Here is a 24146-nt window from a genome sequence, read left to right on the forward strand (position 1 = left end):
AAGCAGATAGTCAAAAACTTCTATAAGTCTGGGTTTTGGACTCTAGCAGACTTACACTGGAGCCTTTTAACTGCTGTGTGATGTGACTTTCGATATTACTCAACATCTCTAAACCTGTTTTCCAAACTGTAAACTAAGACTAATACTAGTGCCTGTCTCACAGGTTTATTGATGTGAAGGGCATGCCTACAATAATAAAAGTCAGCATTTATGGAACAGTTGCAATGTGTTGGTCATTGTTTAAGGCATGTTCTGTGGACTGGCTCATGTGATTAACTCAGGTATAGGAAAGACATCCAATAAAAGAGAACTAGGAATAATGGATGGTGGCTTAAGAAGGATGGATTTTATCAAAGAAAGACTGCCTACAGCCCAAGCTGGACCAGATGAAGCAGGCTATTTGGATTTGGAAGTAGATCGTGGTTTCCCACCTCTACAGATGTTTGGGAAAATGACTACAGGGATGCATACAAAGAGGATTTAACTTTTTATTGGGCAGTGGGGTAGATTTACACAACTGTAAAGTCAAATGGTTTTGAGGCCACACAACTAATGTAATTGAGCACAGCAGGCTAGTTATGGAACAATAGGGGATGGTGGGACCGTGGAGAGCTGGAGGCACATCCCAGCTTTGTGGGTCTTCAGCCTGGAGGTGTCCTCCTCCAGATCTTTGCAGAGCTGCCTTCTGCTCCCTTGGGGCTCACTCACATAGCCCACTGCCCTGCTCTGTATTCCCCATGGTATTTCTCTGGAGGTCCTATAAGTGCCCTGCTTATTCACTTACATGTTTTCAGTCTGTTCTGCTCATCTCTTCAGAATATAATAGGAACTCAATAGACAAGCAATAAACAAAGCAATGAATGAAATCAAAAAACAAACCAAACAACCCACTCAAACAGCCCATGAAACAAAATCTGCAGTTTAGTTCTCTTGCTCTAAAAGGTCTGGTTTCAGGTGCTGTTTCTGTACAGTTCTAGCACATTTGCAGAAAACACAGAGATGTATTCTCATCACATCACTAAAATCATTACTGGAAGGTTAGACAGCAATGGAGATTCTCTATATACTAGATTTTTCAGAATCCTGAGTATAAAATGGAGAACTCAGAAGGAAAAGAGGAGAGGGACAGAGACATTTTCCTTATTTTTAATAGAATAAGAATATCAAAAGGCATTGACACAAACTCTTTCAAACTTACCATAGTGGCTCCACCTTGTTACCCAGGCAAAGATATTCTAAACTAGATAAGAAATGAAGAGAAAATTAAACATATAAGCTAAAGAGTTCATGAGATTTTTTTCCCCAATAAGTATATTATTACTGTTATTACCTTAATATGAGAAAAATAGGTACAGATATCAGACACTGAAAAAATTAATTAAGAGGAAAGAATATTTTTAAAATGAAGGGGAAACAAATCAATCTGGGCTCTTCCTTGATAACTCCAGATAACTTTTCTTGAATCTCTAGAAGCCAAATAAACCCCTTAGTGGAAAGTATCTTATGATTATTAGGGTTAATGCATTCACTCACATGCCCTAGCTTACTTTAATACAATCATGTTTCACTGTAAAAAAATGGGAGATTGTGTTTCTCCTATAGATGACAGGTTTTACACACACACACACACACACACACACACACACACACACACACTGGTGGAAGGACACCAGGAGGCCCTGGGTGGCTGCCTTGTGAAACCCTTTGTTCTCCTCTTAGCCCTGAAATCATGTATCCTCCCAATGGCTCATTTGGTTCCTCTGTTAAGTGGGTGTTGTAAAACTCTCAGCAATTTCATCCCCTATAGGAACAAAAATTGGTTATTGGAGAAAGGGGAAAAGGAGGAGTGAACAAACCTTGTATATTACACTGGTTTGTTGATATCCAAATCCCAGCTCTACCTAACCAATGCTTAATTCTCCATATTTAATTTCTCCCATGGAGAACTTAAGTATCATGTTTCTCTTCACTGGGAAGATAATTTTAAGATAAATAAAAATAAAAAAGAACAAAGTAAGAACAAAGAAAGTTATGAGAAACCAAAATCATATGGAATGTAGGGCTACAGATAGTTTGGCTCAAGAATACTCCTGTGGGCATAGTCTTGAGGTGACTTACTTTTGTTAATCTAGAATACCACAAATATTAGCAATACTACTAAGACAGCAACAGAGATTCCAGTGGAGACTCCCTTGTCGGTGCTCATCCATGGACCTTGTACCAGCCCCTAAAGAAGCACCAGCAGATCAAAAACAAAATAACAAATAACAAAATAAAACCATATTATTAGAATTGTGGGTAGAATACACTTCCTAAAATAAACTACCTAGATATATTTATTAACATTTGGCTAGTTTATTATCATGAGGGGTGAGACCAAATGATCTGAAGTTATCATCATATGGTGAGATTCTAAGACAATTTAAAATTCAAATACATTTAGGGATGGTGGAAATGTATATCTTGCTAGTGATGGTATTTGCAAAGGTGTATACATTTGTCAAAACTCAAACTGTACATTTCAAATGAGCCTGTTTTATAATATGTAAATTACAAATACTTTAAAAAATGAATAAGGTATTCCCATATATACTATTCTTATGATACTAAAACAAAAAATGTTTTTTCTTATGTAAGTTTGACACATTTTTTAGTTCTGATATATTTTTTAGTTCTGATATTTTTAAATATATATATATATACATATTTTAAATATATATACATATGTGTTTGGCTGCACAATCCATGGGATCTTAGTTCCTCAGCCAGAGATGGAACCTGTGAACCCCTGCATTGGAATTGTGGAGTCTTACCCACTGGGCTTCCAGGGAAGTCCTTACATTATTTTAAAAGTTAGTTTTTCACTTATCAATTGATACTGTCTCTTCATGGCAGTAAATACACTGTGGTGCCAACATTGTTAATGGCAATAAGTGGGCATGTTTAATTGACTAATTAATCCCTATTATTGAGTGTTAAGGTTATTTGAAACATTTTTATGATTATAAATAGCAGCAAAGAACATCTTTTCTTATATATTGTCAGGTATTTGTTCAATTCTCTCTTTAAAGTGGAGTTCAGGAAATTGATTTACTACTAGGACAAAATATATACTCCTTGGTTTTCAGGATACCTGGAAGACACTGTGACATCTTTAGAGTCAAGACACAAAAAGCCCACAGTTTTGCTACTGCCTATTGTGGACTTGCTTTTGTAATGATTCTATTTGTTGCTAAACATACCTGTCCTAAAGGTAAAAAAAAAAACAAAACCCACCATTCAGAATATTTTTTTTAATCCAGCATAAATCTAACTGTATAACAATATTACAGTCATTTACACAGTGGCAGTTCTGCTATTTAATAGATATAAACAAATTCTATCCATATTCATCAGATCAGTCAGTGCCCATAGCTGATTGGTGAGAGTGGCTAATATCTTTCATATCATTCCTGTATGGTAGTGTTATCATTGTCACTAAGGTATGCAACATAAAGCCATTTGATCTCACAATAAATAACTCCACTTTTCGTGAGCTTGACTTTCTCTTACAATGGCCATGTTGCAATCTCTCACCACTTGCAATCAGGATTACTCTCATACCCAAACTCTTTTTGTTTGTTGCTTCTAAGAGTTACTTGCACATAGAAAAAAGAAAAGTTTTTTAACCAAGTGAGCCAAAAGAAAATATTCTATTGAATTCTTCTAACTTACAAAGATCAGACTTTAATGAACATCATGAGACTATATAGCTCCTTATATTTTTTCTCAAACTATGTATGAGAACATCCTACAGAATCACAAAGATGTTCAAGACCTTAGGACCTTAAAAAGTCATCATATGGGGAGGATAAGGGCTTCATAAGTGGCTCATTAGTAAAGAATCTGCCTGCCAAGCAGAAGACATGGGTTTGATCTCTGGGTGTGGAAGATTCCCCGGAGAAGGAAATGGCAACCCACTCCAATATTCTTGCTTGGAAAATTTCATGGACAGAGGAGCCAGCAGGTTACCATCCATGGTGTTGCAAAGAATCGGACAAGACTTAGTGACTGAACACCAGCAACAAATGGGGAGGATTACATATAGAAAGACTCAGCAGTAGCCTCAAAATTTCTCAATAGGAGGACAATTGGGTTGGAAAAAGATATTAGGGGACCTAAGTTTAAGCAAGCACACTTTGATTTGCATAATATTTTTGGTTGGGATGGCCCCCATTCCACCACGTCAATTCAAGGTATGCTATTTCTCTAATGATGGTCGAAGTCTTCCTTGATATGTAATGTTAATTCACTATCCTTGAATTAATTCACTCTTTTTTTCTAATTTTATGGCCAGGAGACATTTTTAGAGTGTTTGTGTGAGGTATAATATCACTTTTTTGTATATTTCTAACAAAATAGTGCATTTATATAAATTTTTTAAATTAATTAAAACATCCTTATTTAAGAGTCAAATTCTTTTCTTCCTTTATTTTATGGATTAGAAATAATCAACTGTGAACAAGACTGTTAACAATACTCTCTAGCGTAACTTGCTTCCAAGAAAGCATACAAGTGAATCAGGCTAATAAAGTAGGAAAGAGTACGCTTACAGCTTGATAGCTACGCCAAAGGGGATCTGAAGACTCTGTCACGGTGTCATTCCCATCTGCTCAACAAGAAGGAACATTTATTAGAATTATAAAAATACTGAATTTTCATTGCAAACACCAAATATATTCATTCACATTGCTTTCTGGTAATGAATAAAAACTTGAATATTCATATGGCCAAATGCTGTAGGCATTGCAGGAGTTAAATCAAATAACTAATGTTAAATTAAATCAAATAATTAACGTTATTTAATTTAACCTGTAACCCATGCTTCTTAACCATTTTCATCACCAACCCTTCCAAAATGGACCCCTGTTTTTTCTATCTACGGAAACAAGTATACGTTCACAGAATGTTTACCTACAATTTTTGAGAAGTTATAGTGGCCCATTCTCAGAACTAGGTTAAAGATTACCACTTAAGGTAGGTAACCAGTTTTTTTAATGACGGCTATGAAACTGCAGTGAGGCCACTGCACAGCAAACAGCAGAACCACCCTTTTCAAAACAGATGTTACATTGGCTTTACATTTAAAATGTGAGTGAAATGCACTAAGATATCCCACACAGGTGGCATCCAACTCCTACATTATGTGTTAGTGTGCCCAAATATTGATCCAAATGAGCTTTAGAAAATATGTTACATCAGCTCCAAAGCTAATGTAACATGAGGATATATGCAGAATTTCTAAGGATACTCTATGGGCTTCTCTGATGGCTCAGATAATAAAGAATCTGCCTGTAATGAAAGAGACCTGGACTCAACTCCCAGGTCAGGATAATCCCCGGGGAGAAGAGAATGGCAACCCATGCCAGTACTCTTGCCTGGAGAATTCCACAGACACAGGAGCCTGGTGGGACAGTCCATGGGGTCACAAAGAGCTGGACACAACTGAGCAACTAACACATACAGACACACATGTACACACACACACACAGGGATGCTATGTACCTAAAATCTTGATATAAAATAATACTATGCTTTAAAGTTTTGAATGTTCAAATTTTAATAGTGTTTTGAAATATGCCTTTTGTTACACAGAACACATACTGTTGACCTTCCTAAGCAACCTATCTGACACATAGGTCAGACACAGGATTCTTTCTTTACTGAGTATCTGTTATAGACCAAGACCTTTATATTCTTATACCAATTTTCTTAATCCTATTTTATACCTGAGGAAGTAGTCCTGAAATGGTTGAAGTTTCCAGCTATAGAATGGGGCAAGAGCTTCAGTTCATAACCACTACACAAGTTACATTCTCATCCAATGAAAATACTGAAGGTCTTAGAAAATCCTCAACTACTGACAAAACTTTTGTCATGTCATTTTGCAATGGCAGTGAAAATGAATCCACCATATCCCCTCTAAAGTTTTACACTTTACATTACTGTGTTTACGTTTTAATTATTCTGACAGTACTTCTTGGAGAGCCAAAGACAATATCTACAGTCTAGGCTTTGTGCATGACTTGTATTATAACCTTAGGTAAGTGTTTCAGGTATAGAATGGGCGATTTTGTAAAAGCAGCATGGACTTGAGTAAGATAAAGCTTGACTTCAGTGTTGACAATGTCCCTCAAAATGTGACCTTGATCGAGGTCCTTTTGCATACACATTTATGTATGCATGCACATAAATGTGTATATTTATGTTTCTAGCTAGGGTAAGAGTTAGAACTCCAGGCTGTTGATAGCACCCATCTCATAAAGCAGTCATATTAGATGATGCATATAAGGTGCTTAACACCATGTTAAACAAATATCAGCCATTACTATTATGTTATTATATAACAATAGGAACAATGTGGGGAGAGACACCATGCAATAGACTTTTCGAACATCTTAGTTTTCATTCCTCACAACCTTGAAGTGAGGAATGCAACATTTTGCCTATGGGTGCACAGCTAGTAACTGGCAGTTGAACTGAAGACTGTCTGTCTCCAAAACAGAACTAAACAGGCTCCTTAGTCTGGCAATGGCAAGAAATAAACCTGCCCTGAAAGAATTAAATGAGATAATGTATGACAGTTTTCTTTGCATTGTTCGTTTAAGAAGGCCTTCTTATCTCTCCTTGCTATTCTCTGGAACTCTACATTCAGTTGGATATATCTTTCCCTTTCAGTTGTGTATATCTTCCCTTTCTCCATTTCATTCAAGAATGGGCATGATGAAGGACAGAAATGGTAAGGACCTGACAGAAGCAGAAGAGATTTAAAAGCGTTGGCAAGAATGATGAATGATACAAAAGAAGAATGATACGAAAAGGTCTTAATGACTTGGATAACCCTTTCACATGCTAACAGGTTATGCTAAAAATCCTTAAGCTAGGCTTCAGCAGCACATGAACTGAGAACTTCCAGATGTCCAAGCTAGGTTTAGAAAAGGCAGAGGAACCAGAGATCAAATTGCCAACATTAGGAAGATCATGGAGAAAACAAAAGAATTCCAGAAAAACATCTATTTCTGCTTCATTGACTATGCTAAGCCTTTGATTATGTTGTTATTGTTCAGTCACTAAGTCATATCTGACTCTTTGTGACCCCATGGACTACAGCATGTCAGGCTTCCCTGTCCTTCACTATCTCCCAGAGTTTGCTCAAACTCTTGTCCATTAAGTCAGTGATGTCATCCAACCATCTCACCCTCTGTTGTCTCCTTCTCATCTTGCCCTCAGTCTTTCCCAGCATCAGGGTCCTTTCCAATGAGTCAGCTTTTCACATTAGGTGGCAAAAGTATTGAGCTTCAGCTTTAGCATCAGTCCTTCCAATGAATATTCAGGGTTGATTTCCTTTAGGATTGATTGGTTTGTTCTTCTTGACTTCTTTGATTGTGTAGATCACAACAAACTGTGGAAAATTCTTAAAGAGACAGGAGTACTAGACTACCTTATCTGTCTCCTGAAAAATATGTATGCTGGTCAAGAAGCAACAGTTAGAACTGAACATTGAACAACTGACTGGTTCAAAATTGGGGAAGGAGTATGACAAAGCTACTTATTGTCATCCTGCTTATTTAACTTGTGTGCAGAGTAAATCATGTAAACTGCCAGACTGGATGAATCACAAGTTGGAATCAAGATTGCCAGGGGAAATGCAACAACCTCGGATATGTAGATGATACCACTCTAATGCCAGAAAGTGAAAAGGAACTAAAGGGCCTCGTGAAAATGGGGAAGGAGGAGATTCAACACTTGAAAACTAAGCTCATGGCATACAGTTCCATTACCTCATGGCAAATAGAAGGGGAAAAAAAGGGAAGCAATGACAGATTTTATTTTCTTGGGCTCCATAATCACTGTGGATGGTGACTGAAGCCATGAGATTAAAGATATTTGCTCCTTGGAAGAAAAGCTATGACCAACCTAGACAGCATATTAAAAAGCAGAACATCTCTTTGCTGACAAAGGTGAGTAGAGTCAAAGCTCTGGTTTTTTTTCAGTAGTCATGTATGCATGTGACAATTGGACCATAAAGACTAGCACTTAAGAATTGATGCTTTTGAACTGTGGTGCTGGAGAAGACTCTTGAGAGTCCCTTGGATTACAAGGAGGTCAAACCAGACAATCCTAAAGGAAATCAATCTTGACTATTCATTGGAAGGACTGAAGCTCAAATACTTTGGCCATCTGATGTGAAGAGCCAGCTCCCTGGAAAAGACCCTGATGCTGGTAAAGACTGAAGGCAAAAGGAAAAGGGGGTGATAAAGGATGAGATGGTTGGATGGCATCACTAACTCAATGAACATGAATTTGAGCAAACTCCAGGAGATACTGAAGGACAGGGAAGCCTGGCATGTTGCAGACTATGGGGCCACAAAGAATCAGACATGACGTGGCTAATGAACAACCACAACAACTGACGGTTTGCTGGTACATCTGTCTGTCCAAAGGTGGGTGGCAGGCCATATGATGACCAAAATTCCTTCCACACTAAAATTCTTTGTTTTGTGAGGCTTTAACCCATTGAAGTCTGACTTGGGCATTGTGAGGATTTGGCTGGAGAACCTCAGAGACACTGCCAAGAGGCAGCAGTCACAGAAGTTGTGGGGACACAGCTATTCCAATGTCTGTTCCATTCTGAAAATCTCTACCTTGACCAGGTTTTAATGACATATTTTAGAGATTGATTCCCAGTTGAATTGGTCCCTTTGTGCATCCTACTGCTGGTCCATTTTCTATTAACCAGCTTCCAGGGATGACTGGCAAAAGGTAGGCCATACTGCGGGTCTGCTACAGATTGGCAGCTCCTGAACATGATGACTCATATGCACCAGGAGTCTTGAAAAGCCTGACCTTGTTTGAATGCTTCACAGGCACAAGGACACATAAGCCAGCTCTGCATTGCAAAGGAGTTCAGCATGTGCCACACCCCCAAATTTACCACCACAGGCAGCAAATTAGCTGGGGAAGATGACAGGATTCAGCATCACCTTTCACCATCACAGGGAAGGCAAGACAAATCTTACATCTGAAAAGAATATGGACTTTCCAAAATTGGGGAGAGCAGGGAGACTTTTCTGATAGAATAGCCCAGTCCTAGTAGGGCATGCCTCTTTGGTTCTCTTGTCCATTTTCTCAACCCATCTCAAAGCGTCCATGTGAAATGAAAGCTTAACAAGGCAGCGGGAGGGTCTTGTGGCTCTGTGTAGTTTCTGGAGCTTAGGCAAAACATAAACAAGTGACTAGTCTGGTCTGGACCAGGTTAATTTGGATTTAAGCTTTTAAAGGCTCTGTCCAAGGGACTAAACCTACTAATAAGTTTAAAGAAAAGGCTGGTTCATTTAATTTAGAGAAATGCAGATACACGTGTGGATGTTCCCAAATCTTACAAGCTAGCTATGTTGCTCAGGTGTGCATATCTGGACAGGCTAAGTGACAGTCATAGTTGCCACTCTATATATCACTACCATTTGACTATGTTCCAATCTTTATCTAATTTAATCCTTGAAAGAATTCTACATCAGTAAAATTCCATCCATTTTACAAAGGATAAACACAGATTCAAAAAGGGTAAGACATTTGTTCAAGTTGTATAGCTAATTGGAGTAGCCTTTGTAGGTACTCAAGTCAGACCTGTGTTATTACAGCATATGTGCTCTTAACAGTGTGCTATTTATCAAAATTTGAAAGCTCCCAGGCTTTCAGGAAAGAAAACAAAGTTACATTTTGAGCAAGAGTACGATGGTGAGCAAGTTTTATTTGTTTCATATGGGGTGGTAGGCTTGGTTTCTGCAGCCTGCGTTGGAGAAGATAAAGAAGGTACTGAAATGATAAGAATGGAAGAATGTTATTCAATTTGTGGAGGAAAATTTCCAACTCCAGCAAAAAAATGGCAAACAAAACTAAAATTAGGAATTACCCTTTGACTCTTTCTTAGAAAAATATTAAAGGATGGCCTTGAGACATTACTCTGCCATATATGTGTTTCATTACCATGAATAAATATTACCTAGATAATGATCTGAAGAGCTTATCAATAGACAGAATCATTTCTCCTTTTATACTCTTAGTATCCTCTTAAAACCTATCAATAGAGCATCTTATATAGGGCACTCAGTTAAGTGTTTATTCATATCAAACTTTTATCATACCAATGACATTTCAATTCTATGGAGCATGGCCTTGGGGCTGGCACTAACCCACCTTGTTCACAAGAACCCCGATCTTGATTTCCTGACCATATTCAAGTTCCTAATTATCCATCTACATCTTTCCAGGGAGATGTACACATTTTCCAGCACAGAAAACATACTGAGATTATTCAATTTCTTGAAGTCACTTTAAGGAGATGGTACAATCCATTGTCTGAGTCTTGGTAATAAACCTCAAAGCAATGTTCCTGGTACCCTGGCTCCTTCTGCAGTTGTGTTCTGATCACTCCTTTCATAAGACTGATTTCATATGTTATCTGACTCATCTATTTCTCACCAGAAAGTTTACTCAGAATTCTCAGGGCTATGTTTCCTTTTTCCTTTGCTTGATATCTCTCCTTTATTTTCTATCAAACATCTCACCTGACCTGCAGAGTTGACCAGTTGCCTCGTAATAAGATTTTTATATCCCTTCCTCTGAGAGCATCACAGAATTTTAGAGCAAGGCAGCGGTGCTGGCTGAACAAGAGTTCTCAAACCTAGGCTTTCCCCATTGCCTCTCATTGGTCTTCTTTCCACTTTCTCACCATGGACTTCACATTTCAACATTACCTGTTCTCTTGTTCTGAGCTATCTTTTGTTTTTGTTTTTATGGGAGTTTTTTGGTCATTCTTGTTGGTGGTGTATTTCTTTTCTCTTCTTCTTCTTCTTCTTTTTTTTTTTTTTTTTTGGCTTTGCTTTTGCCTAATGCTCAAATTTGTAGCAGGATATGGCTCTCTTTAGGAATTAAGAACAGGACAATAAAACAAAATCAAATGATCACAGTCTTCATTCAACTTATATCTGTGCAGAAGACCTGTTGATCTTAACTTCTTTCTGTAGTTTTGGTCTTTGTGGGCATTTTTTCTGTTCTCCTGTTCTCCTAGGACTTTACTTCCAACCAGTTCAGGAATATTCTAGGCAACTAGCATGGACAAGGGCACAGAGCACAGAGAGGGAATGAATGTAAATACAAATGCCCCTGCTATAGATCTGTTCCAGTGCTAACATCCTTTCCATACTGTAAAGTTCAACTCTGAACTCAAACTCACTAGGAGACTATCAGGACATGTATAAGACTCAACTAATACTGCCTCTAGGAGGTCACACGAACATATGCACCAACACCTTCCTTCTGAACTTCTGCTTTAAACAAAGGCCATAACGTACACATGTCCCTCAAAACAGGAACTCTAATCCATCCACCTCAGCAGTCACAAACTATTAAGCTAAATCAATATTGAAAAAGTCAACAGATGCTCTAGTGTATTTTTCTTGCAAACTTTTATGGCTGTAAAAATCCCACTTTCAACCTAAAGACCTCCTTCCAAATTCAACTTGAAGAAAATCCTTCAGATCCCTCCTCACTGAATACACACATGGATCAACAGGGGTGATGGGAAATCAATCAATGTGTTCCCACAGACATTTTGGCTAAGAGTTTGTGATATTTCTGTTACTTTTCAGTTCTAGAGCCACTTCAAAGTGCCAAAGGGTTGTGGAGGCTTTGAGAATCTCCACATAAAAATTATCTTTTTAATCCTAAAAAGAGAAAGTTTGAACCCAAACATGTCCTCAAAATGAGTTATTTCCACATCTATAATTCAAAAATATTCTCCATTTATATTAAACCTAAACTATGATCTAACAGAAATTTGAAGTATGAACACTGTAGTCTGAATTTAAAAAAACAAGTGTATGCATTCTAAATTGCATAATACTTAAATCTGATGTTTACTTTGTCATCAGTATAAATGACATTCCTCTGATACATGAACAAAGGAGGTTAGAAGCAAAATGTGTAAGTCACTGACACCCCGAAAAAGCAGGGTAATTGTATGAAAGCTTTTCCAGTGAGGATGTCAGATCAGAACAAACTCATCCAAACATAAACTCTATGTTCAGTATAGAATGCAGCAAAGGCCAGCATTCAAATTAATGCTAGACCAAACTAGCTAGACCCACTATCTAGACCCAACCATTTTCTATTCATATGAATGAACAGAAACAACAATGAACTCAGACTCTGTGCCTCAGTCCTCAGGGATATAAGGTAGGATTGAATCACACTGACAATAGGTGAGTGAAGTGAAGTTGCTCAGTCATGTCCGACTCTTCCTGACCCCATGGACCATAGCCTATCAGGCTCCTCTGTCCATGGGATTTTCCAGGCAAGACTGCTGGAGTGGGTTGCCCTTTCCTTCTCCAGGGGATCTTCCCAACCCAGGAATCGAACCCAGGTCTCCCACATTGCAGGCAGACGCTTTACCGTCTGAGCCACCAGGGACAATGACAATGGGTAGGGTTGTCATAAAAATTAAGTGGCCTAATAGTTGTAAAGCAGTTAGCATGTTTCCTGACACAGAAAACAGAGTAAGCATTAACTTCACTGAAATCTTATCCTCATGTGTTGGGTTAGGCTTTAGAATGGATTAAATTATCTCTATTCTGAGCTCCTTGAAAGGGCAGAATCTCATTCACCAGGCCCTGTTCTGGCATCCTTATTTTTCCGTCATAATTCTGTGTTAAAATGAGCCATTCTCCTTAGATGTCCAAGATCAGTGATCTGGGTTTTTGTTTTGTTTTGTTTTTTTTTGTATTAATGAATTTCTTGAGAGTCTGATAAAAAGCCTTAGGTCTCCTTCACTCTGTAAATGCTTATAGATATAAAAGGTGAATATAACAGGGGACAGGGGATTCACAGACTCTGTAGAGCCAGCTTTGGAAGCCTGTTAAGAATCCTTACCTTAGATTGTACATCTGACTTAACACAGTGCTCTGCATAGTCAATATCCTCTCCTTTAAAGCCTTCTAGCATCAGAAGCACATCTGTTTACCTGGCTGGAAGTCCTCTGTGGGTGTTGCCATTGGAAGAGCAGAGGTAGAAGCCTTCGTTGTCATTGGAACAGTGGTGATCATCGTGATTGTTGAAGTAGTGGTGGCAGTTGTTACTGGAGTAGTAGTGGTGGTCATTTTTGGAACAGCGGTGGTTGTCATTGGAGTGTGGTGATGGTGGTTGTTGAAGCAGTAGATTTTGTCTGATTAGTTTCGGTCGTTGTTGGAGTAATAGCCTCGGTTGTTTCTCTTGGAGGTGTAGTAGTCATGGTCGTTTTTCTTTGAGTAGTAGTAGTGGTGGTCGTTGTTGGAGTAGTGGTTGTTGTTGTAGTTGGAGCTAGAAATTAACATGAAAGCAAGGATTCAATAAGCTGCAGGTAACAAGAGCCATGTGCTGGGCCTGTGCAACAACATGACCAAGGAGACTGTCCCCAGATAGAACTCAGTATTTATTTCCCATGAACTCCAAATTCTAATCATTGGTCAGCTAGAATCTGTGACAAACAGGGAGTGAAGACATGGTCACAGCAAGGAAACAGCTGCATTGAAAGGATGAAATTTCAGGAAGTGTCAAAAGAAAAAAAACTGACATACGGGATTTGTATTGAAGCACTTTGTAAAGACTAGTCGTGCATACCAAATGTATGTATCTTCAAAAACATCTGTGAGAAAGAGAAAATGTCTAGAATTTGAAACCGTCTTTATCCTCTCAGTGGTGTACACCTAGGACCTAAATAGTAGTTCCTGAGAACCAAAATATTTACCAGATAAACAGCATTCAGTTTAATCAGTCCTAGGGGTACTCTCCCAACAGAACTACATCTTAAATGCAGATTAATTGAAACTATTACATATACTCAATAACACAAATGCATTTTGAATCTGGTTAGAAGAGAGACTATATGTTTTAAAGTTCCTTTCTACCTAAGAGATAATAACAACAGGTAATAACTTTGACTCTTTCCAGAGTCTGAAGTGGTATAGGATTCCAAACCACTTACTGAGGTCCTCAGAGTTACCCAGAGAAAGAACTGGAACTAGAATTAAACCAAAACACAGTGTCTGACACAAAAGCAGAAATTGTAGGGTTGAATGAAAAATAAGTACTTTTTTTTCTCACCAGGCATCTTTTTGCACAGAAGTATTCTTAAATTTCAACTCTACTAACTATGAATTGGAACCTCAACTCACTTAAACAGGGGAAAATTGGTGTGCAAACTATTTTGAGGGACTCAAGTCAACTTAATTTGGACACTAGTTCATTTTTGCATTAAAAAAGAAAAACTGTTTTTCAACAGATATTTGTGAGTCCTATCATGTATAAGGCATTAGTAAATTTTAGGCTTTGGGAGGTCCTGAGATTTTGGTGGTAATTGCTCTAATCTGTCAGTGTGAAAACAACGTAGATACAATAGAAACAAATGAATGTGGCTATGTTCCAATAAAACTTTATTTATAAAGCTGTTGGTGAGCCTGTTTTATAATCTGACCTAGCCCTGGAGCTACAGTTTGCTGACTCTGGTCTAACAGTGTACTCAGAGGTTTTGACGAAGAGAGCAGTCTCAATCCCCTCCATTCAGTCTGAAATCAAATCTAGACCAAAAAAAAGGAAATATGCAAAAAAATCTGATAAAAGACTGTAACAAGGAGGAAACTGAATTGGCTTGTTTAACTATGTGTCTTCCTTAGTTGTAAATATTTCCTGAGGAATAAGCTAGGAAGCTAAGGGTATGAGAAGATGCTGAGGAACAGCCCTAGCAGAAGGTTGGAAAGTAAGCTCATTCTGTGAAAAGGGCAAGAAAACTTAAGCAAAGAATTGAATTGGATGTGGAGTCACTTTGGCTCAGTTATGGACCAGTTTCCTGCTGTACAGGGCAGTGACTTTAAACATTCATCTATTAAACACTATAAAAGTCCCCTACTAATTTTTTTTTGTATCATTGAAAAAATATTCAGCCAGACCAATCATACAATTTTACAACTCTAAAAAATATCTCTTCTCCACATGCAGCCTCCTTACCTATGTCTCTAGCACCAGCCTATTTTCCTTAAATTACCTCCTAGATGTACTTTCCTCAGAGTCAGCTATTTGCTGTATCAAACTTGACCTTATTTTACTTTCCTTCAAGGACACAAGCCAAGTACAAAAGATGGAAGACTGTAATGTAATATCAAGCTCATTTAAATTAAACAAGAGACATAGCTCAAGAAGGCCGGGGCATTGGGTTCTGTTGTCAATGGAAGACCTTAGTGGAAGAACATTTATTAGGAAAGAGCACCAGAAACTAGGAAATCCTGAAGAACTTGATCCTTTCATCAAACAGTAAGGAAAATTAGAATATCTACCTCAAGATGGAAAAATGTAAACTTTCCAGTTTTTTGAATTTCACAAAATTTTTAAAAGCCACAGGTCAAAAGCTATTGAGATGCAAATGTTCTCATAGAACAATGAGGCTATTTTAAATTTAAAACTAGCAATTTAATGATAAGGGGTGAAACATGTTTCAAAAAATCCAAGACAGAGCAGAGGGAAGGGGTGACACTATATTGGCTCATACATTGTGGCTCACCTGGTAAAGAATCCGCCTGCAATGTGGGAGACCTGGGTTTGATCCCTGGGTTGGGAAGATCCCTGGAGAAGGGAAAGGCTACCCACTCAAGTAGAGTGGTGGCTGTGTGGTGCTGGAGCGACTTTGAGGAGCTACCCCATGTCCAAGGGCAAAGAAGAAGCCCGAGCAAGATGGTAGGAGGGGTGAAATCTCATTTAGAATCAAACCTGATACCCGCCAGGGACACTTAGAGGGCTCAAACAAACCTTGTGTGCACCAGGACCCAGAGACCCCACAGAGACAGAGACAAAACTGTGTTTGAGTATCTCCTGTAGAGGTACGGGTCAGCAGTGGGCTGCTGCAGGGGCAGGGACTCTGAGGGCAGCAGACTTGGGTATGGCATAAGCCCTCTTGGAGGAGGTCACCGTTAACCCCACCATAGAGCTGCCAGACTCACACAGGACTGGGAAATAGACTCTTGTTTGGAGGGCCCAAACAGAACCTTGTGCACACCAGGACCAGGAGAAAGGAGCACTGACCCCACAAGAGACTGATCCAGACTTGCCAGTGAGTATCCAGGAGTCTCCAGGGGAGGCATGGGTTGGCAGTGGCCTGCTGCAGGTTTGGGGCACTGAGTATAGCAGTGCATGCAAGGGACCTTCTGAAGGAGGTCACCATTATCTTCATTACCTCCACCATAGTTTGCCCCAGGTAGTTAACAGGGATGGAACACAGCCAACAACATCAACAGAAAACTAGATTAAAGATTTACTGAGTACGGCCCCGCCCATCAGAACAAGACCCAGTTTCCCCCTCAGTCAGTCTCTCCCATCAGGAAGCTTCCATAAGCCTCTTATCCTTCTCCATCAGAGGGCAGACAGACTGAAAACCACAACCATGGAAAACTAACCAATCTGATCACATGGACCGCAACCTTGTCTAACTCAATGAAACTATGAGCCATGCCATGTAGGGCCACCCAAGACAGAGGGGTCATGGTGGAGAGTTCTGACAAATCGTAGTCCACTGGAGAATGGAATGGCAAACCACTTCAGTATTCTTTCCATGAGAACCCCATGAACAAAATGAAAAGGCAAAAAGATAGGACACTGAAAGAAGAACTCCTCAGGTCAGTAGGTGCCCAATATGCTACTGGAGAAAGTGGAGAAATAACTCCAGAAAGAATGAAGAGATGGAGCCAAAGCAAAAACAACATTCAGCTGTGGGTGTGACTGGTGATGGAAGTAAAGTATGATTCCATAAAGAGCAATATTGCAGAGGAACCTGGAATGCCAGGTCCATGAATCAAGGCAAATCGGAAGTGGTCAAACAGGAGATGGCAAGAGTGAACATCAACACTTTAGGAATCAGCAAACTAAGATGGACTGGAATGGGTGAATTTAACTCAGATGACCATTATATTTACTACTGTGGGCAGGAATCCCTTAGAAGAAATGGAGTAGCCATCATGGTCAACAACAGAGTCCAAAATGCAGTACTTGGATGCAATCTCAAAAACAACAGAATGATCTCTGTTCATTTCCAAGGGAAACCATTCAATACGACAGTAATCCAAGTCTGTGCCCTGACCAGTAATGCTGAAGAAGCTGGAGCTGAACGGTTCTATGAACACCAACAAGACCTTCTAGAACTAACACCCAAAAAAGATGTCCTTTTCATTATAGGGGACTGGAATGCAAAAGTGGGAAGTCAAGAAATACCTGGAGTAACAGGCAAATTTGGCCTTGGAGTACAGAATAAAGCAGGGCAACGGCTAATTGAGTTTTACCAAGAGAACGCACTGATCATAGCAAACACCCTCTTTCAACAATACAAGAGAAGACTCTACACATGGACATCATCAGATGGTCAATACTGAAATCAGATTGATATATTCTTTGCAGCCAAAAGTAGAGAAGCTCTATACAGTCAGCAAAAACAAGACTGGGGAGCTGACTGTGGCTCAAATCATGAACTCCTTAATGCCAAATTCAGACTTAAATCAAAGAAAGTAAGGAAAACCACTAGACCATTCAGGTATGACCTAAATCAAATCCCTTATGATTATACAGTGGAAGTGAGAAGTAGATTCAAGGGATTAGATCTGATAGACAGAGTGCCTGAAGAACTATGGATGGAAGTTTGTGACATTCTATAGGAGGCAGGGATCAAGACCACCCCCAAGGGAAAAAAAATTCAAAAGGGCAAAATGATTGTCTGAGGAGACCTTACAAGTAGCTGAGAAAAGAAGAGAAGCAAAAAGCAAAGGAGTAATAGAAAGATATATCCACTTGAATGTAGAGTTCCAAAGAACAGCAAGGAGAGATAAGAAAGCCTTCCTCAGTGATCAATGCAAAGAAATAGAGGAAAACAACAGAATGGGAAAGACTAGAGATCTCTTCAAGAAAATTAGAGATACCAAGGGAACATTTCATGCCAAGATGGACTCAATAAAGGACAGAAATGGTATGGACCTAACAGAAGCAGAAGATATTAAGAAGAGGTGGCAAGAAAACACAGAACTATAGGAAAAAGATATTCATGACCCAGATAATCATGATGGTATGATCACTCACCTAGAGCTAGACATCCTGGAATGTGAAGTCAAGTGAGCCTTAGGAAGCATCACTGTAAACAAAGCTAGTGGAGGTGATGGAATTCCAGTTGAGCTATTTCAAATCCTAAAAGATGATGCTGTGAAAGTGCTGCACTCAATATGCCAGCTAATTTGGAAAACTCAGCAGTGGCCACAGGACTGGAAAAGGTCAGTTTTCATTTCAATCCCAAAGAAAGGCAATGCTAAAGAATGCTCAAACTACTGCACAATTGCACTCATCTCACACGCTAGTAAAGTAATGCTCAAAATTCTCCAAGCCAGTCTTCAACAGTACATAAACTGTGAACTTCCAGATGTTCAAGCTGGATTTAGAAAAGGCAGAGGAACCAGAAATCAAATTGCCAACATCTTTTACATCATCAATAAAAGCAAAAGATTTCCAGAAAAACATCTATTTCTGCTTTAACAGAACATCTACTATGCCAAAGCCTTTGACTGTGTGGATCACAAAAAACTGTGGAAAATTCTTCGAGAGTTGGGAATACCAGACCACCTGACCTGCCTCTTGAGAAATCTGTATGCAGATCAGGAAGCAACAGTTAGAACTGGACATGGAACAACAGACTGGTTCCAAACAGGAAAAGGAGTACATCAAGGCTGTATATTGTCACCTAGCTTATTTAACTTATATGAAGAGTACATCATGAGAAATGCTGGGCTGGAAGAAGCATAAGTTGGAATCAAGATTGCTGGGAGAAATATCAATAACCTCAGATATGCAGATGACACCACGCTTATGGCAGAAAGTGAAGAAGAACTAAAGAGCCTCTTGATGAAGATGAAAGAGGAGAGTGAAAAAGCTAGTTTAAATCTCGACAGTCAAAAAATGAAAATCATGGCATCTGGTCCCATCACTTCATGGGAAATAGATGGGGAAACCATGGCTGACTATAATTTTTGGGGCTCCAAAATCACTGCAGATGGTGATTGCAGCCATGAAATTAAAAGATGCTTACTCCTTAGAAGGAAAGTTATGACCAACCTAGACAGCATATTAAAAAGCAGAGACATTACTTTATCGACAAAGGTCCGTCTAGTCAAGGCTATGGTTTTTCCAGTGGTCATGTATGGATGTGAGAGTTGGACTAACCGAAGAATTGATGCTTTTGAGCTGTGGTGTTGGAGAAGACTCTTTAGAGTCCCTTGCACTGCAAGGAGATCCAACCAGTCCATTTTAAAGGAGATCAGTCTGGGTGTTCATTGGTAGGACTGATGTTGAAACTGAAACCCCAATATTTTGGCCACCTGATGTGAAGAGTTGACTCACTGGAAAAGACCCTGATGCTGGGAGGGATTGAGGGCAGGAGGAGAAGGGGACAACAGAGGATGTTATGGTTGGATGGCATCATCTACTCGATGGACATGGGTTTGGGTGGACTCCGGGAGTTGGTAATGGACAGGGAGCCTTGGCGTGCTGCAGTTCATGGGGTCGCAAAGATTTGGACACGAATGAGCAACTTAACTAAACTGAACTGAAGAACCTCAAGGAAAGAAAAATGTGCCTATTATCAGAGCAGTGTTCACTTTATTTCCGTGTTCACTTTATTTGCAGTTTTCCTGGGTTGACAGCCAAGTCCTCATGCATGTTTGGGGTCATTAAAAACTGCTTGGACTTCATATTGTTGATGAGCATTATGATCCAATTCAGGGCTGAGAAGAAGTGAATCCTGATACTTGAGGAGTAAATAGGAAAACCTGCCCTCAGGGAGCTCTCCTGAGAGATAGCTGCTGCCAGTCGTGGGACAAACAGTACATGAGATTAGAAAAACTGGCCTCTGGTCTCAGCAATCTCCCTAACTTACTGCAAGCCCTCTCTCACCTCACTGGCCTTTTCTGGGACTCAATTTAATATCAGTTCTCTACTGTAAACATCACCCTCAGGGGTCTCTGGGCCCAAATTTAAAGCATCTGAAACCGAGGAACGAGTCTCAGCTCTCCCTCTGCTTTGCTGTGTGATCTGGGGAAAGTCACACCATGTCTCTGAGCTCCATTTCTAGGCAGCCACAGAGTGGAGGTAAGGATTTGTCTACCTAGGTAGGGTTTCTTCAGATGGTGTCTGCAGACCAAACACATTCAGAGTAGAGGAGGGCCCTGCAGCAGGAGATCCATACTTGGAGATGTCTTATAAAATACGAAATACAAGTCAGGAAGCCTTTGCATGGCATACTTGACCACAGCTCTTAAAAAAAAAAAAAAAAACAACAATTTCTGAGCCTAAATCATAGAATGGAGCCTCTCTATTGAGTGATGTGAGCAGGAAATAACAACTGAGAGGAATCCGAAGATTAAAGATGTCCATCCGGAGGAACAAAACCTAGAGAGAAACAAAACTGAGAGTTCTGTAGAACCATGTGAAAAGGAGTCAGTGGAGCTTTCAGAATCTCAGATTTATTCTAATAGTGAGTCAAGTAGGACTACCATGAGTTGTTTTTTTTTTTAAATTTTTGTCAGTTCTCCAAGTTTGTAATTTTGCCACTCATCAGCTGTTTGTTCCCCTGGTATGATGAACAGTGGGGGTAAAAAAATCATAAAACCAATAAATGTCACTGTACTTGGAAGGAACCAAGTCAGCTGGGAGCTGGTAGATGTGGCCTCTGCTCCCAGCCAGCCTGGCCTGAGAATGAAGGTATGTGAGTAGGAAGATCAACAGAGATGCAGTGAGGAGAGGGGATGGGAGTCCTGCCTGAGGGCTCTGATTCACCACCAGGAATTATGGACCAGGCACTGTCCTCATTCATGTCCTAAGTCACAGCCCTGTGAAACCTTTACTATCATCTCCATGGTACATTTTGAGGAAAGAGATTTAGAAAAGCTTAGAAAAAGAACTTGAGATTTTAAAAGAAAAAATAAGGCATACAATGGTGGAGCTGAGACTTACTCTTCCCAACAGAGGTATTTAACCTCTACCTAGTGCTATCAGATAGAGAAGGCAATGGCACCCCACTCCAGTACTCTTGCCTGGAAAATCCCATGGACGGAGGAGCCTGGAAGGCTGTAGTCCATGGGGTCGCTGAGGGTCAGACACGACTGAGCGACTTCAATTTTCTTTTCACTTTCATGCATTGGAGAAGGAAATAGCAACCCACTCCGGTGTTCTTGCCTGGAGAATCCCAGGGACGGGGGAGCCTGGTGGGCTGCCGTCTATGGGGTCACACAGAGTTGGACACGACTGAAGTGACTTAGCAGCAGCAGCAGCAGTGCTACCAGAAGACTGGGAGGGAAAAGGACTAAAAAGAAATAATTTGGGATATTATTGAGGTAGTAAAAGCGAGGCTGAGGCATAAACACAGGGAATTTAATCTCAGGCCACTGGATTTTGTTTAGGAAGTGACTTAGGCATGTGGGTCTCCTCATGCTGGCTTCAAGCTCCCGACTCAGTAGAGACATTGGCTCTGTAGGAAACAATTTGGGACCATTTTGCACATTCCTGCAGCCAGATGAGAAATGAAATTAATCCCCAGGCTCAATGGAATGATCTGAGTTCCCATCTAACTGAGGTGTAACAGTTCATATTCCCCTAACAGACTGCATTTACCTGGGTCTAGGAAACCTATGAGAATGTTAATTGTGTTGTTGGTATTGCTGTTTGCTTGTGTTTGAATTAGGTTCTTAATCATTTGGGGCTTTGCAGAATTCTTGGAGAATCTAATAAGAGTTCTAGACTTTTATACATACACAATTATATGTGTGTGGTGTGTGTTTATGTTCAAAGTGGCCTGTAACCATCCACTTGCCACCCAAAAACTAAATGAAGAAACTAGGAAGGAATTGGGAGTATTTAGCCAAGGTAAGAAAAGTCCCACAGAGGCATGCAGGTTCTCTGAGTAGGTTGAAAGCATTTTTATGCAAATGAAGAAGTTTTACTCAATATATGTATCTCCAGCGGGTAGATGGGGCAGGGGCACTGTGGCATGATGTCAGAATGGCACCAGAATTGAGCAGACATGAGTTAAATTAAGGCCTATCATCTACCAGACAAGTTGTATAACCCTCATGGATTCTAAAATGTAAGTGATAATCATATCTATTTCATAATATTTTGTGAAAAGTCAAATGAGCTAATAAACATAAAATGTATAATGTTGAAACAAAGACAGACTTCAGTGTGTGTTAGCTTCTCTAGTAAACTCTTTGATCCTCCATATCTTTACTTGTAAAGTGGGAATAATATTCGCTCCTGGCTAGAAGGTCTTTGTGAAATGTAAATAAGAGAATACATGTTAAAACCCTTATACAACAGCTAACACCTACCTAAATCGTCAGTATGGATTATAAATGTTTCATTGCAAATAACATAGGGGAAAAGGAAGGTCAATGACAAAAACATGATGTTTTATTTCAGACTGGAAGATAAGGCAAAATAAAATAATATCTAAAAGTATGGAATCAGAGCAAGACTTCCTGGGTCTGGCAGCCAAGAGCTATGCAGCCTTGAGAAAGATGTCAAAGAGAGATAGAAGCATTGCTAAGAGGGATTGAATGACATGGCCCCTGAGAACAGTTGACCCCACATCAGCACATGATCTGTGCTCAGTAAACCCTGGTTGAGCAGATGTCACAAAGGGACCAAGAGACCTCCTCTTCAACAGTGCCACCTATGGGTTGGTCACACGTGTTCTCTCTCCCAGGGTTTATCAAGTGAAATGAAATTATCAGGAGAAAAATTTCATAAAAGATACTAAATTTAAAAGCACACATTTCTTTGAACCTAGCAGTTCTCCTTCTTGGTCATTGCCCTAGCTAGAGAGATACTTGCTTAATCGCTTAAAGAGATACCTACAAGGATGCTCAGTGCAGATTATTTAAGAATGAAGCTTTGGAACAACTAAGTACCCCTCAATGGGCAATGGATACTGTAAGTATTCATAGCAAAAAAAAAAAACAACAAGGCCTGGGTGAGGCAGCATGCCTGCCCAGTTGCTCAGTCCTGTCTGACTCCTTGCGATCCCTTGGACTGTAGCCCGCCAGGCTCCTCTATCCATGGGATTTTTCCCAGCAAGAATACTGGAAATGGCAACCCATTTTCTCCTCCAGGGGATCTTCCTGACCCAGGGATCGAAACTGTGTCTCCTGTGTTTCCTGCATTGTAGCCGGATTCCTTATTGCTGAGCCACCAGGGAAGAACAAAAGACTACAGAGCAATTTAACACAGTGATGAAGATCTACATGGACCAGTAAAGAAAGTGGTCCAATGTATAATGTTAGGTGGATAAACAGGCAGAAGGCTGAAAGTATATTTCAAAACTTATACATAATGCTGTATATTTCTATAACTCCATACATAAGGGACTAGGAAAAGATCCGAACAGTGATCACCTTCAACTAATATCAATCATTAATCTGGGGAGGAACTGAGATTAAAGACAGGGAGTCAAAGAGCATGCTATTTCTACATTAAAAAAAACTTTTTATCTCTAACAAAAATATATTTTTGAACTGTCAGTAACACTCGTGGTGAATTCATGTCAATGTACAGCAGAACCAATACAGTATTGTAAGTAAAAATAAAATAAAATAAAGAGCAAAAATAAATAAATAAAAAATAAAATAAATTAATAACATTTTGAAGGATGAATGTGGGTTTTTCCTACTAGCAGTCCTAGCTTTAGATCCCAAGACTGGTTTCAGAAATGAGGCAGAGAAGGGAAGGAGCCAGCGCTGATGCTTTTAGTCTGTTCCACTCTCATCCCAGCTTGCAGGGGGATGTAGGCCGTGACCACAGTGCTACGCAAAGAGCAGAATCCTAGACAAGCAGGCAGATGACAGACTGTTCCCATGGCCAAAGGCAAATCCCTCACAGCAGCACAGCCCCCCTATCTCCTGACTCAGAAGTCACCAAGTCATACACTTCCTGCATCAAAGTCTGGGATTTCAACTGAAGAAGCCAAACTTTAGACACTGGAGGAAAAAAAAGAAAAGGAT

The 24146-nt window shown here is 39.7% G+C and overlaps 1 long non-coding RNA gene across 5 annotated transcripts in view; it reads right to left on the bottom strand.

Moving 5' to 3' along the window:
• Positions 1–24146, bottom strand: part of LOC121819665 (uncharacterized) — a 51783-nt gene that overhangs the window by 22016 nt on the left and 5621 nt on the right. For 3 of the 5 annotated variants that reach the window (XR_006060007.2, XR_009600719.1, XR_009600716.1), the window contains 2 exons: positions 13061–13395; positions 475–4648 (listed from right to left, as the gene is read on the bottom strand). This is a non-coding gene — a long non-coding RNA (uncharacterized LOC121819665). Of the gene's footprint in view, positions 1–474; positions 13396–24146 lie in introns of those variants that run through there. The other 2 variants (XR_009600717.1, XR_009600718.1) reach the window with 2 other exon arrangements.

The sequence above is a fragment of the Ovis aries genome, chromosome 5 (assembly GCF_016772045.2).
Source record: "Ovis aries strain OAR_USU_Benz2616 breed Rambouillet chromosome 5, ARS-UI_Ramb_v3.0, whole genome shotgun sequence".
Taxonomy (NCBI): Eukaryota; Metazoa; Chordata; class Mammalia; order Artiodactyla; family Bovidae; genus Ovis; species Ovis aries.